At 40.5% G+C, this 18,213-nt stretch overlaps 1 protein-coding gene across 3 annotated transcripts in view; it reads right to left on the reverse strand.

Annotated features, from left to right (window-relative positions):
• The window catches only part of CSMD1 (CUB and Sushi multiple domains 1), a 2,016,427-nt gene that overhangs the window by 569,242 nt on the left and 1,428,972 nt on the right, over window positions 1-18,213 (reverse strand). The gene's annotated exons all lie outside the window — the stretch shown is intronic.

Raw genomic sequence — 18,213 nt, forward strand, 5'->3', positions numbered from 1 at the left:
ACAGGAATGATGTTACTAAGGGCTTGGGTGAGAGGAATGGGCTGCTATTAATCAACTGGCATCAAGGTTTATTTAATTAAGATGAATATACAACATTGATCATATAGTCGACAGTAATGTGTACTTATAACTGGCTAAGAGGACAGACCTCATGATGAGTGTTTTTATTACAATAAAATAAAATAAAATAAAATAATAAAAATAAAACAAAACAAAACAAAATAAAATAAAATAAAATAAAATAAAATAAAATAAAATAAGACAAAACAAAATAAAACAAAATAAAACGAAAATTCTCCCAATGAAAGGGAGGGGGAGAAAAATGTCTCAGTAAAGAATCTATGTTACTATCACAAACATTAATTATATTCATAAAGCCAGTGATATGATATTTCGGAAATACACCTTACAGGAAAAAGAAAACCACTTGTTTTAGAAAAAAGCAATCCATCCAGCCTAAAGTTGGACAACAAATTGTTTGGGCTTCAGAGCTGCATCTGAGAAAGGAAGTTCTAAGGTCCTAAGCGTAACAAAATGTTGCACAACAACCATTCAACAGGTGCATAACAAAACGTGCCAGGCACACGCTGAGTCTGAACACACCAATGGATTCTGTCCTCTAAGCCTGCTGTCTGGAAGGGAGCTGAGCATAGTATTATTTTCGAATCTGACACGCCTCCTGCTTCAAGAGGGGTGTCTACGTATGTTTTCCACTTGACAGACTCTCAGCTTGATGTTGACAAAAATGGGAATGCAAGGGGGTCCCTGGGGAAAAAAGATGAAAGTCTCCCATGTGCACGGACACCGTTAATAACAGATGAGAGACAGAGAAGGAAAATAAACACACATTCTGTTCCTGCTCTTTGAAAACTCTCATCTACAGTCTCAGAGTGCATATTACTCAACTGGCATCACACAAGCACCTCCCACACTTCTGTAAAACACTCTGGGGATGGTCACAGATACCTGCAGAAATCATCAACTCAGGGTCAAACCAACTGAAAAATTCTGGATTTAGCAAAATTTAGCATCTTTCTTTTCTAAAGAGGATTCTCAGTATGCTACAATTTAATATGCAAAAAATGTATTTTGTTTATGTAAGAGAATGTAAAGTATAAAGATCTTCAAATTTATATATTTCCAGGAAGCCCCTTTTCACCAGTATCCATGGCAACTAAAACTCCCTGGAATTAATTTTGAGAAACACTGTATCATAGGTACATAACTTGTATTACTTTTGAAAGTAAAAAGTGTAAAAACCAAAATATACACATAATTCTAATTTTCATGGTCAGTCATAACAGCTATACATTTAAAACATGTATATGTAAACATGTTATTTAAAACAGCTATACATTTTGGAGCCATCCGTCCATAATTTCTGCTCATTGGTCTTTGTTTAAACCTCTGGAGCCACACTGAACAAACAAAATAAATCTAAAAATTTTGTTCTGTAAGCAACTATTATTTGTCTGTGTTCAGTTCCATCTTCAGTTCCTTCTGTTTACATAAATCTCATTTTTCGTGTATTTTCTTTCAATACATACTAATTGAACATCTACTATGTGCCACTCCACTCTAGGTATCAAGATGCAAAAATTACTAAGAGTTAAAAGTTGAGAAGATCCCGGTCTCATGGAAGTAACAGTCTAGTTAAGGGAAGAAAATACAAATAAGAAATTAACCCAGAAGAATATAAAAGAGTATCATAAGTGCTATGGAGAAAATCAGTCAAATGTTATGATATGACTAACAACACATTAGGGGGAGTTGGGATTTGAGAGTATATCAACATTTTTTTTTTTCCAATCCTGTTAAACTAAAGAGCTAATGGCTTCTACATTATCACAGGTGTGGTCAAGCATAAAGGAAGGAAAGTGGCATTACTGCTTCCTTTGGCCACCACTATATTTCAACTACAGCAGCCAACCGGTCATTAGTTATGGCAGACGGCATCCCGCTCCATCGAAACCTGCACTGTTCACAGATGCTTCCTCAGACCTCCAATCACTGTTCCTCTAGGTAATCTTAGGAGTCTGTGTTTTGTTTGGACATCAAGAACCTTAGTTGGGGCACCTGGGGCGCTCAGTCGGCTGGGCGTCCGACTTTGGCTCAGGTCACGATCTCACAGTCCGTGAGTTCGAGCCCCGCGTCGGGCTCCGTGCTGTCAGTTGGAAGCCTGAAGCCTGCTTCTGATTCTGTCTTCTTCTTTCTCTGCCCCTCCCCCACTCACACTCTGTCTCTCTCTCTCTCTCTAGCAAAAAAGGAATAAATGTTAAAAATTTTTTTAAAAAAGGAACCTCAGTAATATCAGTGATCTGGCACTATAACATATATTCATCATCCAAAATATGGGCAGAGTTGGTTTTTAGAAGCCGTGAAAGTGTCCAACAATAGAACCAGGGTTGACTAAATTATTTCAGATGTATATGAAAAACTCCAATGTCGCACAATAAAGGTGAGCATAAACCCATTGCGATATAGAGAAAAGCTTGACGCAAAACCGTATGGACTCCAGGTAATAATAATATGTATATCAATACCTATCTATCAGGAAAAATAGGCAAAAACTAGTTTTTGAGTGGTGACATCATCATCAGTACACTTGTGTTTCTATATTCCAATAATTGCATCCTTTTGGTTTTAATAATCTATAAGGTAAGCTCTAAACAATCTTTTAAAATCCTGTTAGTAAAAACCTTAGTTTGACTGCCAGCCGGAAAACAGAGCCACCGCTGGGTGAACTTAGTCCCAAGAACTGAAACGAGGTAAACTCTCTGCCTATGATGGATCTGATTGAGACTGAAAAAAATAAAAGCAAACAACGATGACCCAATTTCCCGCCTATTTCAACCTTTTCCTTTGTTTTTATCTCGCACATGAATCAGTTCAACTTACAATCCGTGCATACTTTCAACCGCTAATATATAATACACTAAGTTTTCATATGATTTATGATTTGATCACAATTACTAAGTCTGCAATTATCTATGTAACATTAGGAAACCAGTTTGTTTTTCTGGACAAGACTTTGAGAAGAAAATTCTAGAAAATAACAGTTATTAATACCTTCCCATTGACAAGCAAATTTAAAACATTTTGATTAAATATGTTGTACAATTTTGGCAATTGCTAGTAGTTGGAAACTGTAAAAAATAACAGAAAACTGGTTTTGTGTGAGATCAAGATATGTTGTATATAGATAATATATACCTAACTGGTAAAGTTTAAGTTAAATTTTATGCGACAGTTCGAGTGGCCTAATTTTGTGTTTTAAATAGAACAGGGGAAAATAAATGTTTCACATCTTCGACGACTAGCTTTTCTGAAAACCTCATCCCTTGACTTTTTGAATTCAAACGACATTCCATCCACCACCATCTCCTTGACTTTACCTACCACAATTTGAAGAGTCTTTTGAGGTGAATGAGCTATTTCTAAATGTGGCTTAGTTTTATTTTAAGTTTATTTATTTTTGAAAGAGAGAGAACACAGGCAGTGAGGGGGGTGGGCAGAGAGAGAAGGAGACAGAATCTGAAGCAGGCCCCAGGCTGTGAGCTGTCCGCACAGAGCCCGACACGGGGCTCGAACTCACGGACCGTGAGATCATGACCTGAGCCGAAGTTGTACATTTAACCGACTGAGCCACCGAGGTGCCCCAAAATATGGCTTAGTTTTAACATGAACTATTGTTAAATTTCGTTTTCCTAAATAATGGCTCTTTACAGATTTACTTAAAATTGGTGCCATAAGTATTTCTGATTTTTAAAAAATCTGAAAAAAAACAAAACACCTGAAGTGACTTAAATATTAAACCAGAATCCAAAATAAGATATGAATTGATTTAGCTGTGATGTCTAACTATCCATTAATTACCAGAGATATAACAGCCTGGACCATCAAGATAGAAATATCTCCAATCTTTCCTCAACACATACTCGTGGACATCTATTGAATATACTAAAAAAATCAACTTCTCCATTTAGAGTTTTCTAAATCGATATACAGATCAAAATGGATAGAAATAGAAAGATAGGTAGGTAGGCAGACAGATATCGGCCTCTTTGTTTAAAAATACATGCAGTTCAAGCATTACACTTAAAAAGTCATAAATATTTTAGGCACCAAAAGTGGGCATTAAAACATTTTGCATCTCTAGGGAAAAAAAAAAAGATAATTATATAATACTGCTTTCACTCTTAAGCAACAGAAAACACAAAAGTTACAGCAAAAAAAAAAAATTTCTTTAGAACTAAATTCAAGCTAGGATTTGACATATTTGTCCTCGTAAAATGAACCAGGGTGACACTGGGAAATTTTGCTTCACTGAACTTTTTGCTTACAAAGAAGCAGCACCATGGGGCGTGACGATACGTAAAGTGATAAAGGAGGTGTGTGCGTGTTTGCACATGTGTACGTGACTATGCACACCTGTGAGTTTCCTCCCACGTCTTACTTACACCCCAAAGTCCTGGGTATTAACATATCACAGGTGCAGTCCAGACGAAAGTCCCGAAATACGTTAAAAGGAGGTGTGATGGTGCGTTTTCCCTGCTCCTCAAACCCAACTGTAAACGATGAAAACAAAGCAAAACAGAGCCCCAAGGCGAGGCGGTGAAGGAGGATGAGGCGAGCTGTGTCGGCTGTGCACGTGGAGGGCCCTGCTCTCCCACCAGGCCCTGGGCCAGGAGGCCAGTGGGGGGTGAGAAGGTGGAACGCGACAGGACTCTTCCCGGGTTGCGTGAGGAGATCCCAGGGTGATACGGGACTTGTTCTCGTTTTCCAGCTGTGATCCCATAAAGAATTCCGTCTTAGGGTACAGCCCCTCCGATTAAAACTACGGCAGCACGGCTAACTTCGGACGGAGGGCGGGGCTCCCGCGATGATGCAGCAGGGGCACCCCCAAGTGCTCACACCCTCACACGCCAGATGCGGCTGACGGTCGGGGAGGCCACAGATCTGGAGGTCATTTCTCAGCCAGGATGAGGACGTGCGCCCTGCGAGAGCCGGAGGGGTGATCATGGTGGGACGCCGCGTGGCACAGATGAGGAGGGAAAGTCAGGTCCCTTCCCCACCATCGCCTGGACAGCCTTTCCTTAAGCCCCGGCATTTAACACCATAAAGACGGGTAGAAGGGAGGAAGTAACTGACTTTGAACCTAACAGGTTGACATAGCACTGATCTTAACTTTAAGGGTGAATGCATAAAATTTTCTGACTCACACACAACAGGGATCTGGGGGGGGGGGGGGGGGCGGGGGCGGGGAAGTAATTGCAGTATAAATAAAATTACACCTTGTGCATCTGAAACCATGGGCTTGGAATTCAACCTCATAAACACGTTTTAGTTAACTTTGCAAAAAACACAATAATTCTTATCACGTGCAGGTCTCTCCTGGTTCCCCCCATCTCATCTTTCATTCTGCTCGCTCTTCCTCTTTCTCCTTACTGTTTTCTTTGACCATTAAAAATAACTGTTTGCCTCCCAAAATAGAATTTGTTCTTCCAGTGCTTCCTGGAGGAAAATGCTAAAAAGTTTACTTATGTTAAAATGAATTTGAAGGTATTTTCCTACCTTTACAAAGAGATGAGAAATTATACTTGATACATGGAAAGAAATTAGAGGAAAATTGTCAGGAGCAATTCTAATGTCCTTCAACATCTGGAGAATATTTAAACTCAAGTTCCAACCCTATGCAGAAAATCTCCCCGGTGCCTTAAACAGTGCCTGACACATCGTAGGCACTCGACAAGTACATGTTGACCGACTGAATCAAGAAAAGTCATTTTCCTGAGGCTATATATGTAAATTTATAAGTAAAATAGGACTGAGAAATAGTTCCAGCAAAGAAATGTATCTGGTCTTCACCCTTCTGGATCGGCCTTTATTATGCCTTGCCTACACTGGTTCAACAATTGCTGAGTCAACCTTTTGTGCCCCGGGCGCCATGCACGTTAAGGATGTAATGATGTGCTATTGTGGGCAAGAGATACCTCATCAAACAATTATTGAGAAATGAGTTAAATAAATCTACACTACTGTGGGAAAACAACACATTTTGCCTTTAGCGGAAAGGTTACTGCCAGAAAAAGAAAGATCTACAGAATTAATTAATTACTTTATTTATTTTCAAATGAGTGTACGTGTCCTAAATTGAACCCTCCATACATTCATAGAAGGCCCTGCTGGTTTTAAAGTTGATGGTCTGTCCTGGGAATTGCAAACAGGTACCACAATGGTATTACCACAGTGGTATTTTCCAATTGCCATCCCAAAGGCCACGGAAGGTGTCACAGTCCCTCCTGGCCCCGAATATTTCCTCCATAGACACATGAGTTTGGTTTCATGTCCTTCACCCCTTCCACTTTCTCTCTCTTTGATAAAGAACTTAGTTCTTTGACTGCTCCCTTGTATGTTTCATTTGAGAAACATTAGCCGAAAGCACACAAACCCAGAAGAAGTAAGGCTGGGCAATCGGGCCACCCAGAGAAGGCAGGGACCGAGAGCAGCACTTCCCGGGGGAGTGTTTTCACTAACCCTGAAATCAGACCCTAGCATGGTATATGAAGCTTATATTACCCCTGAAATAAATAGCTGTGGAATGATAGACCAGGAGACAGAGATGTGAGTTCTGATCATCTCACAGGTGTCCATCAAGCCAATGCATCTGAAGGCTGTAGGGGGTCCTGCTGAGGCTTTCCTCAGCAGCATAAGGAAGAAATCCCCCTCGGCTTCCAACTTGCAGGTACATCTTCGTGATCATTTGCCTCTATTTCAAAATAAGTTGTCTTAGATAAGCTCATGGATTCTCCAGTAGATGAATCCTTCCTCCAGTCAGAAAGGTCCTTTCATACCTAACTGGATGCTCCCATCAACTGAAAGATGTGGCCCTCATACAGGACGCTGAGGGCCTACCAGGGCAACCATGCGAACTAAGCCAGCCACTTGTGCCTAAGAAGCCAGCAAAGTGCAGTTTGCACAGTGACCCAGACAATGCCATCATCAGAGAGACAAATGCACAGACGCTGTGAATATCAGAATGCCTTTTATTACCCTTTTGATTTTCACACATAATGTGTCATTTCTGGGTCATTTTTTTCTTTTTATAGAGACAGTTTTTAGACTCATCTTCTCAAACCTTAAGGCAATTTAGCACTACTAAAAATGCATTACAGAGTAGATGGATCTCTCTAGCCTGAGGAAAGAACAGAAACTAATATTTCGTATCATTTTTAGAGGCTGTATGTTAACAGCAGTGCAACAAAGACCCCTAACAACGATCGGCATAGAAGGCACTTCGAGGGGGTAAGCGATAATAATGCTGTGACACAGGCTTCAAATGACCAGCAGTCTTCACACTGCGACTAGCTTTCAGAGGCACAGCATTTAGAAACACGTGTGAATTCTCCCATGAGGAAATTTAATCTAAATCTTCCGAGTATGTTGTAAGTTCGTGGGGATCTGCCATTCGCCTAACAAAGAGGACTTCTCACCTGACAAAGTAGAAACATTAAATCCTCCTTTTCACCACCCACCCAGCTGTTTGCTCAGCAGTGGGAGGTCCTCTCCACTCTCACGAGCAAACGTCCTTCATTAACCCTCCTCTTGTGATCTTGGGGTAACAAGCTTGATAACACCTAGAAATTCCAGGAAGTTCAGTGGTACCTGTATATTTACTTCTACACTTGCATTTGCCCCTGGTTCCTGGTTTCCATTAGCACTGGAATTCCTGCTCACAGGTCTTGCTTCTTTATTATGTTTCCCCAGAACATGATTCGATGGAGGCCACGACTGGGCGATATTTTTGCAGTGGGGAATCAAGTCGGCAACCTGACTTTTGCAGACATACAGATGTTGTTGAAGAAAAGCTACTGGGAGAGCCTCCTAATAATGAGTTTTCCTCCCACTTTTTCACACAATCTTTGTGAAAGTACAAGTCCTTTTGAGTGGTTACACCCACATGCACCAGACAGTCCCGTGGTTGTTGACCTTGTTAGCCCAATGAAACCACATGGGCACTTATAACAATCCTAACATTGAGGCGTCTACAGTGATCCAATTCACAACACTGAAAGTGGTTTCCAGGACATGGGGGTAGTGGGGGATGAGAAGTTACTTGTTCGTTTTGGAAGACGGACTAGTTCTGGAGATGGACGGTGGTGATGCGTGAATGATGACGTGAATGTGCTTAACGTCACTGGACTGCGCAATTAGAAATGGTTAAGACGGTGAACCATACGCTATAGGTATTTTACCACAATTAAAGAGTTAAAAGGAAATCCTAATGCCCAGGCCACATTTCTGACCAGTTGAATCGGAACCACCGGGGGCAGTTAGAGCACGCCTGAGGATAGCAGCTCTCTCCCTACTGGAGATCAATGGATGCCAACTCTCCTTCCATTCTTTCCATGGAGGCATCTCTGGTGGAGGTATATTGGGCAAGGATGCGAGTGGTCGGAGATCCTGAAGAGTTTTTAAAAGGAACTGGAAACACTGGAGACCAGGAGAATGGCCCCAAATAAATGCACTGGTGTAAGTACATAGTGTTCACCGCGTCAATATGTCCTTGAACTTGGCAACTCTTTCGCGTATCAGTGCTGATGATCTCACATGCCTCCATCAGCCTTGAGGTTGTTGGTACTTCTGAGCAACACCACAGAAGTTTTGTAGAATCGCATTCTAGAAGAGACCGCGGCAAAACTAAGAGACACAGAGCTTTGCAGCTCCAACAGACTTCGGAAATCCTCAAGTCTTCTACTGCCACACTCTTTTACAGATGGGGAAACCGATAAACAGAAGAAATGAACTGTATCACAGAAGGTCATTTTAGAGAGCACTAGTATTCAGATTGTCCTTAAAAAGCCGTTTCTGTTCGTCAGGATACAATGGGCTAATACATTTTTCAGCTATCTTCTGCATTTTGAAAGTAACAAATTGAGGTATGCCTAAATAACCGTGATCTGTTGCCCCAGAAAACTACTTAAATGCATATTCATATTTTGATGAAAAGAAGTATTATTACAGATATTGGAAAGACTGTGGAAGAAAGAGGGAGAATGCTCCATGAGTTGTACTTGGTGGGTTCTTTATTGGAAGCAGCTTCAGCCAGATAAATGAGACCTGGAGCATTCACGGAGCACCCGTTTTCAGAGGCACATAATGGTCTCAAATAGTGTGGACAGGAAAATACGGTTGTGCTATTTCTTTAAGTAGTTTTTGAAATATGGCCAATGCTCTTTGAAAGAAGAATCATCATTGGCAAATGTCGTTCATAGACTATAGTTTCTTAGTAACAGTGAATCGTATAGAGAGTGAGATGCCTACATTTGGCAAATAGCATAGAAATCAGTGATGTCCCTCCAGTATTTTTCAAATTTTAAAAATGCTTTGGAGCACAACAGGGGATTTTGGTGCTGCATATTCCAATACAGGATGCTGTTCACTGATACAGAGAACTAGAAGGAATACTCAGTCCCAGACTCTCTTCCTTCATTTGGTTTTCCAAGTTCAAGAGAATAGTAAAGAAATCATTACCAGATCTAAACAATGCTCTGATAATTAAGATAATGCTCTGTTTTCAAAAAATAAAAGATAATTCTATCACTGTCCCTTTGAGGACAGTGAGTACAACTGGATTATGTCATAAGGATGGGAAACTTTTTCAGCAAGAAACTGAGTTTATGTTTTTATATTTTCTTTTACATCCATTATAGTTTCTAAAGTTTGCTTATTGGCAAAATCCTAAACATGGATTTAATTCTAAATTAAAAAAATTTACAGTGATTAACGTGATAATCTCAATAATGATTATACTTATATTTTCTTGTTATTAGGATTAGCAACAGTGTACATAAACTATCCAGCAAATGCAGGCACTCAGTGTTTAACACAGACCCTAGAGGAAATAAAAATTAGCTATCTTCTTTGGAATAGTTCTATTCCTGAAAATCTACCTTTCAATCGAAATTCTGCATGCTGAATCAACATTCACCATTGTCTTAACAATGTGTAAATATGAGCATCTCTTTAGTATAAAAAGTAAACACGAAAGCTCTAACAAGTATTTCTGAGCACTTGCTGTGACCCAAAGTGTGTGCTAGGCTCTGGGAATACTACAATAATGAAAAAAACCAAGTCCATTCTCAGAGCTGACATTCTTGGTGGGGGAGAGACAATGAACATGCATTATATGTGCTAAAAATAAATTGTAAACAGACCCACATGTAATTGTGGGTGTTGGCCAGTGCTACGAAGTAAAAGTAAAAAACAAAGAAAGCACAGAGAGAGCAGGGGTGTGAATGAAAAGGTCCATTTCAGGGAATGTGGTCAGAAAGGGCCACAGGATTTGCGGAAAGCATAGGCTGGGTAAGATCCGGGTCACCTATGTCCACTGTGTAATCAAGTATCCCTGAACAACGTAGAGAAGATAGATGACACCAACGTGTCATGGAAAACATACATAGACAAACAGAATCACAGAAACAAAAAAGAGCTGACGGGGAGAACTGTCTCTGCACATGACATCAAAATACTGCTTTGTACATCACTTCCACTTTAAAGTAGAATTAAATTTGCCATTATAGCAAGTGAAAGAAAAATAGGAAGCAACAGAAGAACTCCAACAAAGCAAGAAAACAGGCGACTGTACAAGATGGGGGTAACCAAAGTTCCCAGACAGCCTCCACACTCTTCTCTGTCCACGGCAAGATGTCAATTCACTAGTACCCTTGACCACCACCACAGTGACACCTGCAGTGGCTGACAATTTGCCTGGTTTTCCCTCGTTCCTCCGTCATTTAAAAAATGGCCTAGGGGCTGGGGCACCCGGGTGACTTGGTTGGTTGAGCATTCAACTTTGGCTCAGGGCATGATCTCACGGTTCGTGGGTTCGAGCCCCACGTTGGGCTTTGTGCTGGCAACGTGCAGCCTGCTTGGGATTCTCTGTCTCCCTCTCTCCATTGCTCCTGTACTCTCTCACAAAAATAAATAAACATTTTTTTAAATGCCCTAGGGGCACCTGGGTGGCTCAGTCACTTGAGTGTCTGACTCTTGACTTCTGCTCAGGTCATGATTTCACGGTTGTGGGATCGAGCCCCGCATAGAGCTCTGTGCTGGGCATGGAGCCTGCTTGGGATTCTCTTTCTTCCTCCCTCTGCCCCTCCCCCTACTCAAACATGACTGAAAAATGACTCAATGAAAGGACATGTATGGGGGGAGGGGGGAAATAGGTGATGGGGGTTAAGGAGTGCAGTTATGATGAGCACCAGGTGATGGACGGAATTACTGAATCATCTGCCCAGGTCAAGATTTCATGGGCCATGAGTTTGAGCCCCACTTCGGGCTCCACGCTGAGTTTTCTTTTCCCCTTCTTTTCTTTCTCTCTCCCTCCCTCTCTGCCCCTCCCGTGCTTATGATCTCTCTCTCTCTCTCTCTCTCTCTCAAAATAAATATATACACTTTATATAAAAAAAGAACTGTTGAATCACTGCATTGTTGCACACCTGAAACTGATATAACACTGTATGCCAATTATACTGTAATTAAAATTAATAAAATTAATAAAAACTGAGCCCATGAGAGAACTTAATCAATAGCAATTCTTGAGGAAAAGAATGCCAAATTTGTTTCTTGGTTTATATGCTGGTCATGCAATTCTTTATATTTTCATGTAACAAAAGGCAGGTGGCTCTGATGTCACTGAAACTGACCTACAGTGGGGAAATCCTAAAGCTTGCTGCAGCAACATCCTAAAGCCATAAAGAAAACTACTAGTGGTGAGAACACCAAAAAGAGAGGAGGGAGAACAGCTGGGTGGCTCAGTCGGTTAAGCATCCGATTTCGGCTCAGGTCACGATCTCACGGTCCGTGAGTTCGAGCCCCGCGTCGGGCTCTGTGCTGACAGCTCGGAGCCTGGAGCCTGTTTTGGACTCTGTGTCTCCCTCTCTCTCTGCCCCTCCCCCACTCATGCTCTGTCTGTCTCTGTCTCAGAAATAAATAAACACTTAAAAAATTTGAAAAACACCCTTTAAAAAAAGAGAGAGAATTACTGATGTGTTACAAGAAAAGGAAGAGGGGCTGAATGTGGAAGGTACTAGAAAAAACAGCAGTTTATCAAGAGACTTAGGTAATAGATTTTGTTCTGCTTCTCATCAATTATGTAACTTTCTTTTATGCACCCCGGTTTCTCCTTTCATTGGGTGGCACATAATTCCACTTGACGCCCCTTGACTCCACAGAGTGTCTAAACCTGAGATCTGTTGAGAAACGGGCGACGACGTAAGAGCAGATGGTGCTAACTTGAACGGTGCTCCATAATCACCAACCACACAAATGAAGTGTTTACTTTTAAGTACAACTATCACTCTTCCAACACCCAAATTCCCTTTGTGAGCACAGGTCATGTTTTAATCAAAGTTGACAACCTTCTCTCTGACCAACGGTGGCTAACTTGGTGGGTCTGCAGGGTATGAATTAGGCTACGACTGCATACCCCTAGGGACGTCTTGTTAGCATCACCTTATTCCAATTCAATATAAAAACGTATCTCCCATATGTGGGGCACAGTAATAAATAAAATCAATAAATCCTGTGCTGTCCTCTTTCCTTTAGGGCCTCATAATCCAACATGATGGGAACATACATTTAACGTGACAGAAACATAAATATGCGACACGAAAAACTCTGCTGAAGAAGCTGAAACAATGGGTTGAAGCGAAGTGAGAGCAAAGACCCCTTATCCTACAAACAGAAGACAACTGTGCGGTTGGGCAAAGGCAGAGATGACTGAAAACTACCCTGTCCTACAAAGAATGAATCCTCGGGAGAACCATGGGGCATGTCAGTGTCCCCTAGTTCTGCGTCTTCAAGCTCCTCGAGTTTCTTTATTAGCCTGCTCTAATCTGCCTGTGAGACGTCTGTCACCCGAGGAAAGTTTTCACGGTGGCTTAGGTGTGGTAGCAGGGAAAACCATATTTGGTTAAGAACACAGCTAAGAATTGCAGGGTAGCAGTGGTCATGCTGGAGAGGAGGGACTTTTAGGATGGGTACTACAGGTTGCATAAATTTAGGATCTTTATCAAATGGGTTTCTGCCACGGAGGTGAATTACAGTCACACTTACGGAAGAAAAGGAAGGAGAGCCACGGAAGAAAATGGAAGCCCATGTTTTACGGAAATCCGGGGGTCCCTACATGCAATGTCAGCATCTATTACATGCGATTAAGAATTTTATAAAGAATAGATCTGAGGGTTGGAAATAATACACACAAAGAACCTACACTATAACATGGAGCAACAATATAAAGTATAATATTTATACTTATTTTGTGTATAATGTTTATACGACTGACACAGAATGTACAACATGTGGCTATATAATATTTGCATATAATACACAATATTTTCACAATGTTTATAAAGAACCTATTAACCCAGCAGTGTGTAACATGCGTGGTTAGTCTAAGTGGATCCTTTATGCAAAGTTACAACATGACATTCACTCTTATCAGTTAGAACGAAGATTCCCTTGTGCTGAGTGTAGGGTAACCCCATGTTAAGGTGTAAGGCTTGGAATGGTGAGCTCAAGGTTAAGTGTGAACCACATCTTGACTCCTCATATGGCTAACTAGTGGTGTCCACACCCCGCACACCCCTATCCGGCGGTCCTGCATGACAGGTGTGAAGATATTTAGTCAATGTGATTTTCCTCATTACAGATCTTTGGGACCAAGAGAGGCTCTGGAGTCAATAAGATCTGGTTTCCAGTCCCAGCTATGACCATGACTAGTTATAGCATCGTGGCATGTTAACATTCTGAATTTCAAAAGCCATATTTGCAAAAGTTGGGATAACGGTATCTGTCTGCACCTACAGTATCTACCCTACCAGCATAGGAAACAGATGTCTGTATCCATCCACAAACTCTCCAACCCTACTCCAGCTCCATCCTTTACAAACTGATATATAAATTTTTCTATCAATCTACTCATAAATATTCCGTTCTAATGAATGCACTTTGTCTTTTAGGGAGTGGTCAAGGGTGGAAAAAAATATCAGAAAATTGTCCCCCAAAGAATTTGAATTCAAATAAGGAAAGTTCAAATTTTAGGCTTCAATTATTTATAATTCTTTCTACATAATACTGGAGTTAATATTTAGATTGTCTATGGAAAAAAAAAGATTTCCATAGAAACAAAAATAATAGTATAAATAAAATCAGATGAGGAGTATTTTACCAACCTAATATAGTGAACATTTTTTAAACAGAAAAAGCCCCAAATTATATATAATTACAGTGGTAACTACAAATGAATTCATCCACTCATCTTGACAATGTTGGTCATTAGATTGGATTATATGTTAGTCATTAGTTTTGATTACATGAATTTAGAAAGAACTGAATTGCTTTTCATTAAAAACAGTCTCCAAAAGAATTTAAACAATCAAGAACAGCCTCCTTCTTTTTAAAACACCAGCATTTATAGTTAGCTTATTATATGCTGACCCTAGGACATATCACCTCACTTAATGGTCATGAGGTATGTTTACATGGTCATGGTCTTACAGCCTGCATACGAACACACATGGATTCTACCATCGCCTGGGTGGAGGTACTCGATGAAATAAAGACTTGGTACATCGGATGCCCAGGGTCACTACAGTCCTAAACCACCAGTAGGGATGGCAATGACTTTTAATTTAGTTACAACGCAGCAAATAACTGAATAGCATGTTTCTTTGTTCATATATCCTTTCTCCACATGACTCTAACAATTATTTTTAGGCTGAATAGACTCAACGTCCATATGTAGTGTACCTCGTTTCAAGGTGTGGCCCACAGATCCCTCAGGTGGGTAGTGAGACCTTTTCAGAGGGTATGATATTTTTATATTAGACTGTTTTATAATAATACTAAAAGATGTATGCTTTTTCCCCATGGGTTGCTATGTCCAGTGATGGTAAAAGAGCAATGGTGAGCAAACCCAACAGTGACCTAACACAAAAGGAAGCCATAGCATCAGGCACGAGACTGAGAAGACTGAGAAGACTGAGAAGACTGAGGAGGAGGAGGAGGAGGAGGGGGGGGGGAGGAGGGGGGGAGGAAAAGGAAGGCCAGCATCACTTAAGAAAGTCCTTGATGAAGCAGGAAAAATGATTACTTTTGATAAATCTTGATCACTGAATACCTATGCATCTGTGGTACATACTGAAGCCTGACATGATCTCGAGGAAAAAGCTCGTTGAAATTGTTTCAATTGTGAGCTGAATCAACTGCTTTATTTTCATGAAACTTATTTGAAAAAATAACTAATAAGCTATTATTGATAGCATTTGAGTATTTGTCAAACATGTTATTTACAGCTCCTTTTTTAAAATTTAAATTCAATTTAGTTAATGCAGAGTGTAGTGCTGGTTTCAGGAGTAGAACTTAGTGATTCATCACTTACATACAATACCCAGTGCTCATCCCGACAAATGCCCTCCTTACGGCCCATCACCCATTTAGCCCATCCCCCAGATGCAAACTGGTGCAGCCACTCTAGAAAAGGGTATGGAGGTTCCTCAAAAAGTTAAAAATAGAACTATCCTTTGAACCATCGATTGCATTACTAGGTATTTATTCAAAGGATACAAACATGCTGATTCAAAGGGGCACCGGACCCCAGTGTTTACAGCAGCATTATCAATAGCCAAACTACAGAGCCCAAGTGTCCATCGACTGAGGAGTGGATACAGAAGTAGTGTGTGTGTGTGTGTGTGTGTGTGTATGTGTGTATGTGTGTATACATATACACATGTACATGTACATATACATGCCCTGATAAATGGTATTTTCTTAAATGTTGGCTGCAACTTGGAATATGGAATCATAACAATAAATATTTTATACGTCTTTATCTTAAAAGCCATTGATCTAGCTATCAGAGGGAGGGAGGGAGACACAGAATCTGAAGAGGGAGAGACGGAGACACAGAATCCAAAGCATGTACATACACGTGTCCACACACACACACACACACACACACACACACACACACACACTGGAATATCCCTCAGTGATCAAAAAGAATGAAATCTTGGTATTTGCAACTACATGGATGGAACTAGAGCATATTACGCTAAGTAAAGTAAGTCAGAGAAAGACAAATAAGATTTCACTCACATGTGTATTTTAAGAGACAAAACAGATGAACATAGGGAAATGAAAGGAAAAATAAAATAACATAAAAACAGAGAAGAAGCCTAACCCATAAGAGACGCTTCAATATAGAGAACAAACTGAGGGCTACTGAATGAGCCTTTTATTTAAGAAAAATAATTTACAGGGGCGCCTGGGTGGCACAGTCAGTTAAGCGTCCGACTTCAGCCAGGTCATGATCTTGCGGTCCGTGAGTTCGAGCCCCGCGTCAGGCTCTGGGCTGATGGCTCAGAGCCTGGAGCCTGTTTCCGATTCTGTGTCTCCCTCTCTCTCTGCCCCTCCCCCGTTCATGCTCTGTCTCTCTCTGTCCCAAAAATAAATAAACGTTGAAAAAAAAATTTTTAAAAAAAGAAAAATAATTTACAAAATTTGTCACCAATGATAAAATTCAAGTGGTCTAATAGAAATTAGAAATTCTGAAAATTTGTATGTGCCATCATGACCTTGACAGCTTCCCAATGCTTAAATATTTTTCCAATAAGATACAGAGAGATATTAAAATATGCAATGTTTTTGACATTGTGTAGTGAAATGTATCAACATTCGGAAGAACTCAAAACTCAAAGAATCATGATTTGTCAAATGACCAATGCATGATGGTACAAAATCATGGATGAATAAAACATTTCAATATGATAGCTAGATCAGTGGCTTTTAAGACAAAGACGTATAAAATGTTTATTGTTTTGATTCCATATTCCAAGTTGCAGCCAACATTTAAGAAAATACCATTTATCAGGGCACCTGGGTGGCTCAGTCGTTAAGCATCTGACTTTGGTTCAGGTCATGATCTCACAGTATGCGGGTTCCAGCCCCGAGTCAGGCTCCGTGGTGACAGTGCGGATGGAGCCTGCTTGGGATTCTCTCTCTCTCTCCCTCTCTCTCTGTCCCTCCCCTGCTTACACTGTCTCTGTCTCTCTCAAAATAAATAAACTTAAAAAAATTAAAAAAAAAATATCCTTTATCAATTTTTATAGTATCACCTATTATATATGTCTATGTATCTTATTGGAAAGATATTTAAGCATTGGAAAACTGTCAAACTCATGGTGGCACATACGAGAAAGACTCTTAACTGTAGAGAACAAACTGAAGGTTACTGGACGGAAGCATGGGGGAACAGGTTATACAGGTGAAGGGGATGAAGGAGGGCACTTGTGATGAGTGCCGGGTGTTGTCTGGAAGAGATGAATTACTAATTCTACACCTGAAGCAAATATTATACTGTATGTTAACTAACTAGAACTGGAATAAAAACTTGGAGGAAAACAATAAATATTCATTTGTTATTTTTTAAAATATTTTTTAACGTTTATTTATTACTTTCAAGAGACAGAGACAGAGCATGAGCGGGGGAGGGGCAGAGACAGAGAAGGAGACACAGAATCCAAAGCAGGCTCCAGGCTCTGTGCTGTCAGCACAGTCTAAGGGCGGGGCTCGAACCCACGAACTGTGAGATCGTGACCTGAGCCGATGTCGGACGTTTAACCGACTGAACCACCCAGGTGCCCCAAACATTCATTTATTTTTCAACCATATGTGAGGCAGGATTTTTAAAAACATTTTAGCTAAAACAACATAGTGGAACATATTAAATGCAGCAGCAGGTGTATGAACACATATATAGTGTCACCGTACTCACAAATGTCAGAAGAAGGCTGGAGTGACTAGGATAGACCAAAGCAAAGTGTATTTCAGAGCAAAAAATACTATCCAAGATAAAGAGGGACACTTCCTAACATCAAAGGTATGCATTCATTAAAAAGACAACAAACACATACGTAACTAATATCACAGCTTCCAAAGCTTTCCAAAGCAAAAACTGATGAAACTATAAGAAATAGACAAACCCAAAATCATAGCAGGAGATTTCAACATATTTCTCTCAACAACAGAACAAGTGGCCAGAAAGTCAGTGAGGATACAAAAGACTTGACCAATGCTGTCATCCAACTTGATCTAACAGACCTTCAGGGAACATTTCACCCTACTATGGCAGAACATACACTCTTGCCA

This window comes from Felis catus, chromosome B1, assembly GCF_018350175.1.
Source record: "Felis catus isolate Fca126 chromosome B1, F.catus_Fca126_mat1.0, whole genome shotgun sequence".
Classification (NCBI taxonomy): domain Eukaryota; kingdom Metazoa; phylum Chordata; class Mammalia; order Carnivora; family Felidae; genus Felis; species Felis catus.